Source organism: Dipodomys spectabilis, unplaced genomic scaffold (genome assembly GCF_019054845.1).
Source record: "Dipodomys spectabilis isolate Male_0828 unplaced genomic scaffold, ASM1905484v1 ptg000242l, whole genome shotgun sequence".
NCBI classification, from domain to species: Eukaryota; Metazoa; Chordata; class Mammalia; order Rodentia; family Heteromyidae; genus Dipodomys; species Dipodomys spectabilis.
Genome location: NW_024870919.1, coordinates 4,008,714 through 4,020,148, shown reverse-complemented (window position 1 = coordinate 4,020,148; position 11,435 = coordinate 4,008,714). Strand labels below are relative to the sequence as shown.

Below are 11,435 nucleotides of genomic sequence, written 5' to 3'. Positions count from 1 at the left end.
GCAAATATGAGCCGGGTGCTAGTGGCTCATGCCTCTAATCCTAGCTACTCAGGAGGTTGAGACCAGAGGATTTTGGTTCAAAGCCAGCCTGTTCAGGAAAGTCCATGAAACACTTATCTTCAATTAACCCCCAAAACCCGGAAATTGTGTTATAGCTAAAGTGGTAGAGTGCTCAGTTGAGCTGAAGAGCTGAGAGACAGTGCCCAGGATCAATGTTCAATCCCCACAACCATCAAAAAAGTGCAAATATGGCTTTAAGTTTCCCCCAAAGGAATGTGAAGTCAATAGTAATCTTCCCAAATGATTTAGTAGTGCACCTACTTTGGCTGAGTTATTTGTTATGGCTTCTTGCTAAACATTTCTCTTCTTTAAAAATGGTCAGATATTAGCTATATAATAAACTTCATCTCATATTTCTTGGTTCAAAAGAGAAGTCCATACAGTTGATGTCACTTAGCTTTATTACTGTCTTAGTTCAAAGCCAACCCAGGCAAGAGAGTCTGTCAAACTCTTATCTGTAATTAAATACCAAAAAAGCCAGAAGTGGAGTTTTGGCTCAAGCAGTAGAGTAGTAGCTTTGGGCCAGGTGGGAAAGAAAGACAACTGTTCAGGGACAGGGGCCAGTCTCTAAGTTCAAGCCCCAGAACAAGCACAAACTAAACAAACAAGCAAACAAAACAAACCCTGGGTGTTTCTTTGGGACTCTCCTTAAAATAATGGTGATCTGAGAAGAGGCTGCTTTTGCTGATCATACTCACTGGATCTTGCTTTTCTGGAATCCTTATTGTTATGGAAAACACAGGACCAGAATAAAGGAATTGATAACTGATTCCTGCAACAAGAGAATCATCTCAGGAGTGAAACATCCATCTATAAGACACTTTAAAACCTCCATATCTTTGCTTCTTTGCAATAGAACACTTTTAAAACAAAGTTACTTTCTTTTGTTCTATGCTGGCTTTTAAATGGTATATTGTTTCCTTTTATAATACTCTCAACCGGAAATTTACAGACAAGTTTTACATGAGTAAAGGACACACTCAAAAAACTCAGAGACATAGATGCCTTCAAGCCTTGGATTCTTTTCTTGTACAGTAAAAAGGAAAGCAATAGATAACTTCAACTTTGTCATTTCTCTATGTTCAATCTCTCTCCTGGGATCAGTTTCCACATCCATTAAAAGTTACTTCCATTTTCTTCCAGTAACAAACTATGGTCCTGCTCCAGGAAAAATATGAATGTTTTCTTGCTTCATTGAAATAGCACAAGGACACTTTTGGACATGAGGTAACACGTGTTTCAGAGCCAACTTAGTGAAGAGAAATGAAATTTAAATTGCTTATAAATACTTTATCCATGAGAACATTTTGTTCAGACTTCTTATGTGCTCTGTAAATTAAGGTGAATTTTAAATGGGAAGAATGTTCTCAGATCATTTTTTTTGAGTCTATATGCTGTGCATTAATTTCCCAAGTGTACATGAGTTAACAGTAAGAGAAACAATAGCAATTATAGGAGAAAAAGAAGTTCTGTGTTTATGTATGTGTTCACTACAATATAGAAGACTCTACAAATAAGATAACGATAACATTGAAACAATAAAGCCAAGTCCAATATGTAGATTTATGGGAGTGATATAGAGAAAGCATTATTGCTAAGTGGAACATGAAGCATGAGGCCACTCCTTTTCTAAATCACGCTTGCTATTCACCTAAATGTGCAAAAAGGAAAATGGAAGAATGATTCGGTTTCCAACGCAAGTCAGATATGGGAGAATAGAGTTAACTGGAAAAAAAGAGTCCACCTTCGGAGAACAGGAATTATACTAGCAATGAACCTGGTGGCTATGATCACATTTCTTTTTTTCCTTTTCTTATATTCTTTTTTTTTTTTTGTTCGTGGCACTTGAAATATGGGACAGGTTGCTGTCCCTCCGAAATGCAGCTCAAGGCTAGTGCTCTTCCACTTGAGCCACAGTACCACTTCCAGTTTTCTGGTAATTATTGGAGAAATGAGTCTCCAGGACTTTCCTACCCATGCTGGCTTTAAACCCAATCCTCAGATCTCAAAACACCTGAGTTTATGATCACATTTCTAACAGTGTACACTCAGGATATGTAATGTATAATGTTCATCTATCTTTACATGAATTCTCAAGTTAAAAATCTGGGCTACAGGTTAGACTTTACACTCACAAAAGTGTTTGAAGTTTAAAAGTTGATACTCTTGGAAAAATAAAACCTAAGAATGTAAAGGAGTCTGGGAAGTTCAATTTGCATCCAGCTTGGACAGTATAGGCTTTGCGACACTACCTATAGTTAACCAGGCAAAAGCTGGAATACCACTCACGAGCAAGATTGCTGAATAACAGCTTTAGGTTTTTGCATACAAACGTACAATCATACACATACACACAGAGGCACTTATAGGTGCACACAAAAATACACAAATGAAACAACGCTCAGAATACGTAGAAAACAATAGAAAATAGGTCTTGAGTAAGATTAGAATCAAGTGATAATTATTATTATTAGCAAGCCCTCACCTGAACTTTCCCCAAGAAGTTGAGAATATTACATTGGTACGGACCAGAGATTGTAAGAGAGTCAAACAATCATTATTAATGGGATAGGATCCATGGAGGAATGAATCAGGGAACCCTGCAGATGCATCTGAAAATGTTCATATCCTGTGTCAAATGTTAAAACATCTTTGAAAATAGTACATAAACAGTCTGAGCAGTCAGTCTAATGGATAAGATCAGAGGAGAATTTCAGAATTGTTAGTCTGTTATAGATTATATAAACAAACTATGGCAGGGCAATGTGCTACAAGTCTAGAATTCTTGCACTCAGACAGGAGATTAGAGAGTGGAATTACATAAGGATACCTTCCCTGGACCACGTGAATAATTTTGTCTCAGTAAAACAAACCAAACAACAAGAAAGGAATATACAGTTGGAAGCTTGGGCTAATTGTGTCATTTTGTTTTGAGAAGTCAAGGTTCCTAATGAATGCAACTCATATATATCCTCACTTGTGTTTTAAATGCTCTCATCATTACAGAACATTCCTAGATGCAAAATAGCTCATGATTCCCATCCAAAAATTTGCAAAAGTAAGAAAGCCTCATTCTGTTGGATTCCAAATAAATGTTGAAAGATTACAAAAGCTTAAGTCTGGAGAAATAGTAACGTTTGCCTAATGTAGGACTTTGTAGACCTTGTTAAATTAGAATTTACATTTAAAATATATTTTTTGGTTTTGTTTGTAATTTCATATTCTATAGGATACTACAAAATTCTTTTTAAGTAGAGGGATTAAGTGAAAAATTCACAAATGATTCTGGCATTCTATTTGCCTAGATATTCTTTCAAGAGAGTTATAATTAGAACATAGTTAATAGATAATTCACCCAGTTCATGTATACCATGTTAATGTGAATAATCCAGCAGAGTTGCCAACAAATGGATGACATTAATTTATAAATTTAGAAAAACCAATATTTTAAGGGTTTGCTTTAATATGGTATGAACAGAGTAATTGTGTGACATCTACTTTCTTCTACCTATATGTAGTACAGGAAGCCATTTCCTTATTTACGTGCCTCTGTATACATGAAGAAAAATGCTAGGTTTGGGGTTTGTTTTCCGTTTTGTTTTTGTTTTATGGGTTCGTCCTAGAGCTTGAACTCTTGGCCTGGGCAGTGTCTCTGAGCCTGTTTATACTCAAGGCTCGTGCCTTACCACTTCAACCTCAGTGCCACTTGAGTCTGGCTTTTGTGGAGAAGTTTTTTGGAGATAAGATTCTAAGAAACCTTCCTGCCAGGGTGGGCTTTGAACCATAATTTTCCTATCTTTGCATCCTGAATATCTATGATAGTTAAAAAAGTATAAATATAAATAATATTTGCATGTGTTCTGATCTCAAGAATACCAGTGGAGGAAAAATGATGGAGTTCATTTTATTGTGGTGTTCTTTTCAGAACAAGGAGGGCCTCACATTAGCAGAGGTGTAGTATTTTTTCAAAATAGAGATAAGGTATTCATGATATGAATTAAGGAATTTAAAGTTGCCCCTTACAAGTTCGAAACTGTTGGGCTAGGATGACTTTATGGCATAAATCTTGGGATTGATGGTCATAGAAATAATAGCTTAGTCTGATAAACAATTGTTTACTCTTGAATTAATTATTACACATGCTTCATAGCCTTATCCTCTACCAGAATGTGGCTATTTTTCTGTTGACTTCTCAATCTGTAACACCCCATTAGAAAATGCATCTATTGCAGAATTACATAACATGCAAACAGGTACTGTTTTGAATCTCTCAGGAATGTTGCGAATTTAAAAATGTGTAGTTATTAGTCATACAAATTTTGAAGAACACATATATTCTGTCCTCTTAACAACTTACTTACTTTTAAAAGTTATGGGTTTCCATAGCATTAAATTGTTTTCTGTTTTAGAATGAGAAAGTACTAAATTTATTCTTTTTTGAAAAATTTGGCAATTATATTGTGAAAATATTTTCTAGTTGGATAACATTCAAGTTGATGACCCGCTGATAAAGAAGGGGTAATTAATTCAAATTAGATGCCAAATAGTATTGATTTTTAAAATATTACTACATAAAGAATATTATTTACTGTGCCAATACAGTGAAAGTATATTTTACGCAGCTTATTTTTTTCAATTTTATTATCAAAGTGATGTACAGTGGTGTTACATTAATTGTAAGGAATTAAATCATAACTTTTCAAACTTGTTAACACTCCCTCATTTTTCTCACAGTTTTACTTCACCCCTTCACCCTTCACAAGTTTTAATGTACGTTTCCAACATATTGTCTTGTGAGTATTGCTATTGCATTGGTTTTCCTTTTTTCCTTTGTCTCACCATTATGCTTTTCCTCTTCCCTTTGCTAATTAAGGTAAATATATACACAATACAAAATGAAATACAGCAGGGATAAACCATAGGGGAAAAACCCAAAGAAATCAGAAATCACATAGTTCATCAAAAACAACAACCACAAATGAAAAAAATCTGGTTCCATATATTTGAATTCATTTTGCTTAGCATCAGCTAATATGGTTATATATACGCATAACAAAGCCACTGGAAAATAATAGCTGCATGGATACTATATCATGAAACAGCATGTCAACTTTTTGATGGTAAGGGTGGAATTAAGATTGATGAATTTGTGGTTCTGAAAAAGGATTTTCAAGAGTTTTAAAGTTATGACAGGTAAATTTTAATTGTTCAAAATTTTAACAACTTAGCCTATTAAGAAAATTTAAAATTGCCTGGAAGAATAGGCTTTCATGCAAAGAAATCCAAGGAAACTTAGTAGAGAGGAAGAAATGTGGATGAAGATGGCTCTTTTTCACACTAAACAATCTGACCTCAGAATCCTTGCTGTAAGTCCTGTAGGTTCCCTTGGAATTGTCTTTACCCAGGAACTATATTCTCACTGTTTGAAACAAGGTTGTATTGCAATTTAAATTCAAAGTTCTTAAAAAAATGAGGCTTCAAAATTTGTGAATTTACCTTTAATTTCCAAGCAGTTATTCTCTGAAAAAGATAATTTGAGTCAAAATATTTAGGGAGAAAGTGCCCTTCATAATGGAAGAAGGTGTTGGGATTACACATTTCTGTTTGTAACACTTTCCACAATGTCTTTGGACGTAAAGCAGTGAAACACAGAAAAAAATCTGATTGTATACTTCAAACCAATGATTTCACATTTCTAAGTGACTCACAAAAAATAATATCCTTGTTAATATCAGATAGTGAAGACTTCTGTTATTACATATGCCAAAAAGTTCAGAAAAGAATTGAGCAAATGGAAATGTTAATTAAAAAAAGTTTTCTTAGAAGCCTTAGCTAAGTGTATTGTCTTCAGCAGTGAAGGGAGGTCAAAACTTTTTTATATAAATTGTGTTAGTATTTTTACTCCCTAAAGTGATTTTACAGAGCCCATTTAGCTCACTACAATGCAGAACTGATTGAATGAAGACATGAAAATAAATTCCACATCCAAATGAGGCAACTTAAAGAGTTTTAAAAGAGAAATAATGAAGATGTAGCAGTGGTGGAGTCCATATAGTCCTTCAGGTTCACTAGACCTGAAGCCAAGAAGCTGTGATTAATTAGAAATCCGGCAAGAGCTTAGAGGAGGACATAGAAGTAGGACATAGAAGCATTGTCCTTTTGTAACAGACACTGTCTTCCAAGGTATGGGTGATTTAACTCTATTCTCCTCCATACATCTTGGTGAGGAAATGCAAGACCAAGAAAAAAATAATCTATAGAATTAATTTTGCATGGAATAACTTCACTGTTCCTGATATGGTATCTCAGGAGAATCTTAAGAGAGAAGATAAAAGTGCAGTATTTTTTGGTTTCCTCTAAACATCTTGTTAGCAAAATATATCTTTGAGGTTAGACAATTCTGATTGAACCAACATGTGATGGATTACTTAATTTTGAATTTAGACACAAGAAGTCTTTCAAGGTAAAAGAAAAAATATAGCCAAATATTTGTGATCACAGCTTCTTGGACAGTTTTCTGGAGATATTGTTTTACATTAGATTTCTCCTCATTAACATATATGTTGTTTCATGGCAACCAAATGCAAGAGGGAAGTTTAATGGACTCACTTGGCCAATTAAACAGCATGAAAGAAGCAAAGGGCAAATAATATTTAATGAATTACTTTGACGACCAATTACTTTGCCAGAAGAAAGAAGGAAAAATATAATTCAAAATCAATTGACTTAAAATATGAAGAAAGAGTAGTGAAGAGAGATTAGAGAAAATAGAGGATTGTTTTCTCTCCAGTGGAGTAATGGGATCTTGATCTTGTTTCTTCTATTCTATCCTCACAAGCTACCAAGTGTGTCTCAGGATTGGATTATCCAGTTTAGACAGAAAACTCTTAGAAGAAAGATACTATTTGCAGCAGATGTAGGTGATTTATAACCTTAGATAATCTATTTAATTCTGTTTAAATTTCTCCCCTATCCCAAACTTCCCATTTTGAACAGCTTTGTATGCTTTTACCAATACAGCCCTACTTTAACTGATTAAAATTTTGAGATGTCATATTCATACTCTCTAGAGATTGTTGTTAGGTTGTAATTTTTGTGTGCTTTTGTTTCTTGTGTTTTTAACTGAATTTTAAAAGGTTGTGCAATTGTGTTACAATTAAATATATCCATCTAATTGTCTAATGCTTCTAGATTAGAGTCATTCTTTCCATCATTCCTCACCAACCCGTTCTCCAAGATTTATTTCCAATTTACCACTTCCTTTATCATATGTGCACATTGAGTATTCTAACTGTACTTGCCACTTGTTCATTATTCATTCATTCTATGTCTTTACTATAATTCCTCTCTGGTTTCAACTTCCTGATTGTCGTTCTGTTAAACTGTGTATTAATACTTTGAAAGGTTTATATACATTCCATGGACTTTCAATCCTGCATATTCTTGAACTATGTCAGCCTATATTTCCATAATTGATTCATCTGCAGCAACAATTTGCAAGACTGGAGACGTGAAGCACCTAAACATGATTTTATTCTCATTCATTTAGAAGATTAATCTTTAGTCGAAAAGAAAGTTAAAAACGGATTAGAATGTATTCTTAACTACGAATTTTTATAAATAGCTTTGTACAATGGTGAGATTCTTTTATTTTACATGGAATAATATTTTCTACTACCTATAAGTTTTGGAAAAAGAAGAAAATTGACTTTATTCCTAGAGAGGAATATGTTAGAAATAGAAGACAGATATTATGTTTGTCATATCTCAGAAGAGTACCGATATTCAAGACTTGAAGTCACATTTCTTACTATGTTAGACAGAGGGAAAACATAAAATAACATATGATAAGGCAACTATTTTTGACTTTTTAAAATGTAACTTATTAAATGATGTAATTTATTAGCTAATGTTTGGGTTTGAAATTTAGGAGGCTGATCTATTTATCACATTTCTGGAAGGCCCTTACTGAAAAACACAAATTGTGGGTGGTACTATTTCTACACTTTAATGAAAGGTTGAACGTGTTTTGCATTTGTGTTGTGTAAATAATTCAACTCTATTGTAACTTGTTCCCTACACTTGAAAAACTTGTAATGTCACTAAGTATCATCAACTTGTCAAATGTTATTTTGGCGAATGTGATTTTGAAAAGTTTATTTGAAAAGGAATACACTTTTAGGAGATTCAATGTAGATTATCATTGGTGTGAGAGTGACATTTTTATACCACAGAACCATGTTGTACTGAAGTCCCAGTGTTTTGAAGCACTTCTTAGTGCTTCAAATATTTTTTTCTGAATTACATTTGACCTCTAAGTCAAGTTTTCTGGGCTTTGGTAGATCAATTATGGATTTATCCTTCCAGGAACTATTTTTTGGCCAATTTATGTTGGAATAAAATCTTTCATTAATCATAGGGATGGGGTATTAAAAATAATCTTATGACACTTTGTGAACTTGTTCACTCATATGGGCTGGTCATCTGTAAGTTGAATGTTTGAATTACAGTACTTTCTCTCAAATTTTGTGATCTCATCCTTCATTTTAAATTGCCTTGCATTTCACAATTGCTTACTGCTAATTCCTGCATCTCAAGGAATTGGGGCCCTGAAATGTAGGAAATGAGAAATTGAGATGGGTATTCAATTATTTGTGTTGACATGTTGCATGGGCCTTGGTGGGAAGACTTGCCCCTATTATCTGATGATGCAGGCAACTGGGACCTGGGATCCTAGGACCCATGGTTACTGCAGATGAATAATATTTTTTAGACATCTTAGCAAAATTTGGGCATAATCAGTAGGAATGCTTCAGAAATATGGAGAAAAACAGCCTGGGACAAGAGAGTTAAAACAGTAAACAGAGCAGCAGAGTAAAATCCATTATAGATTAGAGGAAAACACTGTTTTTTACCATGTGGATTCAGAAGACCAAGAACAGTTACAATGTATCACAAGTTTATACTAAAAACATTGCATTGATACTTTTTATAGTCTAATATATATTTTAAACCTAATTATTTATATTCCAAATCTATTTATTGGAATAAATAAGTATCAATTTATTTGTCCAATTATCAACTAATTCCAGTAAGTTTCACTGTGTGAAATATAAAATAAGCACATATAAATATAAAATATATAACTATATATAATATAATTAAAAGACACGTGTGTTGCATTGTTCTGTTGTAGTTACTGTATCAAAGGCAACTTTGTTTTAAAGTATTATTCCATTATCTCTACCTCAGTGTTTGATAGAGTTAGACCTAAAACTTTACCATTTGTAGATTTACAGCATGGAGGCAATAGAAAACACTGTGATTAAAACATTATCAATTTAATGCCTAATAATGAGGAGAAATATATGGACTTCTGAAAATATTTGGTGATAAAAAGGCAGTAGTGTAAGTTCCTGCCTGGTTGGATGGTAGACAGGCCAGGACATTAAGTAATCATGCATACCAACAATTTTTTCACCTTTTTGGCTTTAGCTACTTTTGAAATGGAAGGTATAATAAACAATTATATTTTGATAAAATACCTTCTAGTCTGAACAGTTCTGTTTGAACTGTTCATCTCTCCATGATCCCTTGTAACCAAGATTAGTTTTGTTCCAGTAAGACAATCTATGCTGTCAGGGTAAGATGTTCTGGTTGGTCTGTTCCCACAAGGAAAAAGCGTAAAGGCTCAGGTAGACATTTGTGCCAGTAACACCTCATTTGGGAAAATGTCAGCTGAAGAAGTTTAGAAGTAGCTCTCAAGCAACGCTTACTTTGAATCCATTAGGTCCACAAAGCTAATTCAGTTGGATAAATAAATACTTGAAAAAGCCATCACTTTTGGACCTATCTATAAATAATTGAGAGTACGATCAAATTCCAAATCAAAAGACTTAAGATAGTCATTCACAAAAAAATTTGCAAATGTGAGTAATCAACTGATCAATATAATTTTTTCCACTATTCACAGAATTTTAGGGAAATAAGACCGTTAGCATTGTTAGGAACAATAAGGTTTCCTTGTTACAAGTAGGTACCCATAGGTATAAGCCTGTATAAAGATTGCTTCATTAACTACATAATTTAGAGGATACTACATGCTTCAGCAGCATGTATACTCAAATTACAATACAGATATTAACATGGCACTTGCACAAGGATAATATGAAAATTTGAGAAGTATTCCATATTTTTCATTCTTCAGATGCAAGAAATGAAAAACAGTTATTAAAAAGTTGATTACAAAATTACAAGTATAACAATACACACAATTCATATAATTAAATTTAGTTTGACATCAGTGTATTAAATCTTCACCTCAGATAGGCGTTTACATAACATAAACTTTACAAAAATTTTCAAATTAGACAACATTGTCATTTTATCCCAAAGAAAAATAATATTAAGACCTAGAAAAAAAAGGAATAAAACTGTTTCTATATGGAATGCAATCGGAAAGGACATGTTAATGAACCTATATATTATAAAATAATGTAGAATTCAAAGTATATCTAGGAGAAAATAAAATAAATTATGAACATTATGCAAACATAGAATATAGAATATTTTAAAATATACATTTTCATGCAAGCACCAGAAATATTTTATCTTCTGTACTACTCATTTCAACAGGTAAGTTAAAATTATTTCTGATTAAAAAATCACAAACCCTGAAGAAATCATTGTACATGTATACAAAAACTATTGAATACATTTTGACATCCAATGCAGGCAATTCACTTGGAAGAATTCTGCGGAATCCATGAATTTTTACAGTAAAATATTGGTGTTGCCAGGCACTGGTGGCTCATGCCTATAAACCCTAGCTACACAGGAGGCTGAGATCCGAGGATCATGGTTCAAAGCCAGCCTGGGAAGGAAAGTCTGTGGTACTCTTATCTCCAATAATCCACTAGAAAACTGGAAGTGGAGCTCTGGCTCAAGTGGTAGAGCACTCATCTTGAGCTGAAAAGCATAGGGATAGCTCCCAGGCCCAGGGTTCAAGCCCCATGACCGACCAAAAAATAAAAAAAGATATTGCTCTTAGGACTTAGGTGAACAATTTGTGCAGCCTTCCAAAACTTCATAGAGGTAATGATACATACTTATCTTTTTGGCAATATCAAATGCAGTTTCTTCTATGTTGTTCTTCAGGCCTGGTTTTATATAATGGTTCAAAAGAAGGAGATCCAGTGTATCTTTGCTATCTCAATTCTCAGCAGCAAGATGTGAGGGTGTCAAAAGGCCTTCAGTTTGGGCATTCCTATCTGTATCATGATGAAGTAGGAAAGAAGCCACTCTGGTATTATTCCACGTATATGCACTATGCAGGGGTGTCCAGTCATCTACAGTTATTGCATGTGCCACTTGAG

General features: G+C 33.7%; 1 pseudogene; it reads left to right on the top strand.

Moving 5' to 3' along the window:
* The first annotated feature begins 10,160 nt into the window (after nt 1–10,160).
* On the top strand, nt 10,161–10,257 carry LOC122124747 (annotated as a pseudogene).
* Nucleotides 10,258–11,435: the final 1,178 nt, after the last annotated feature.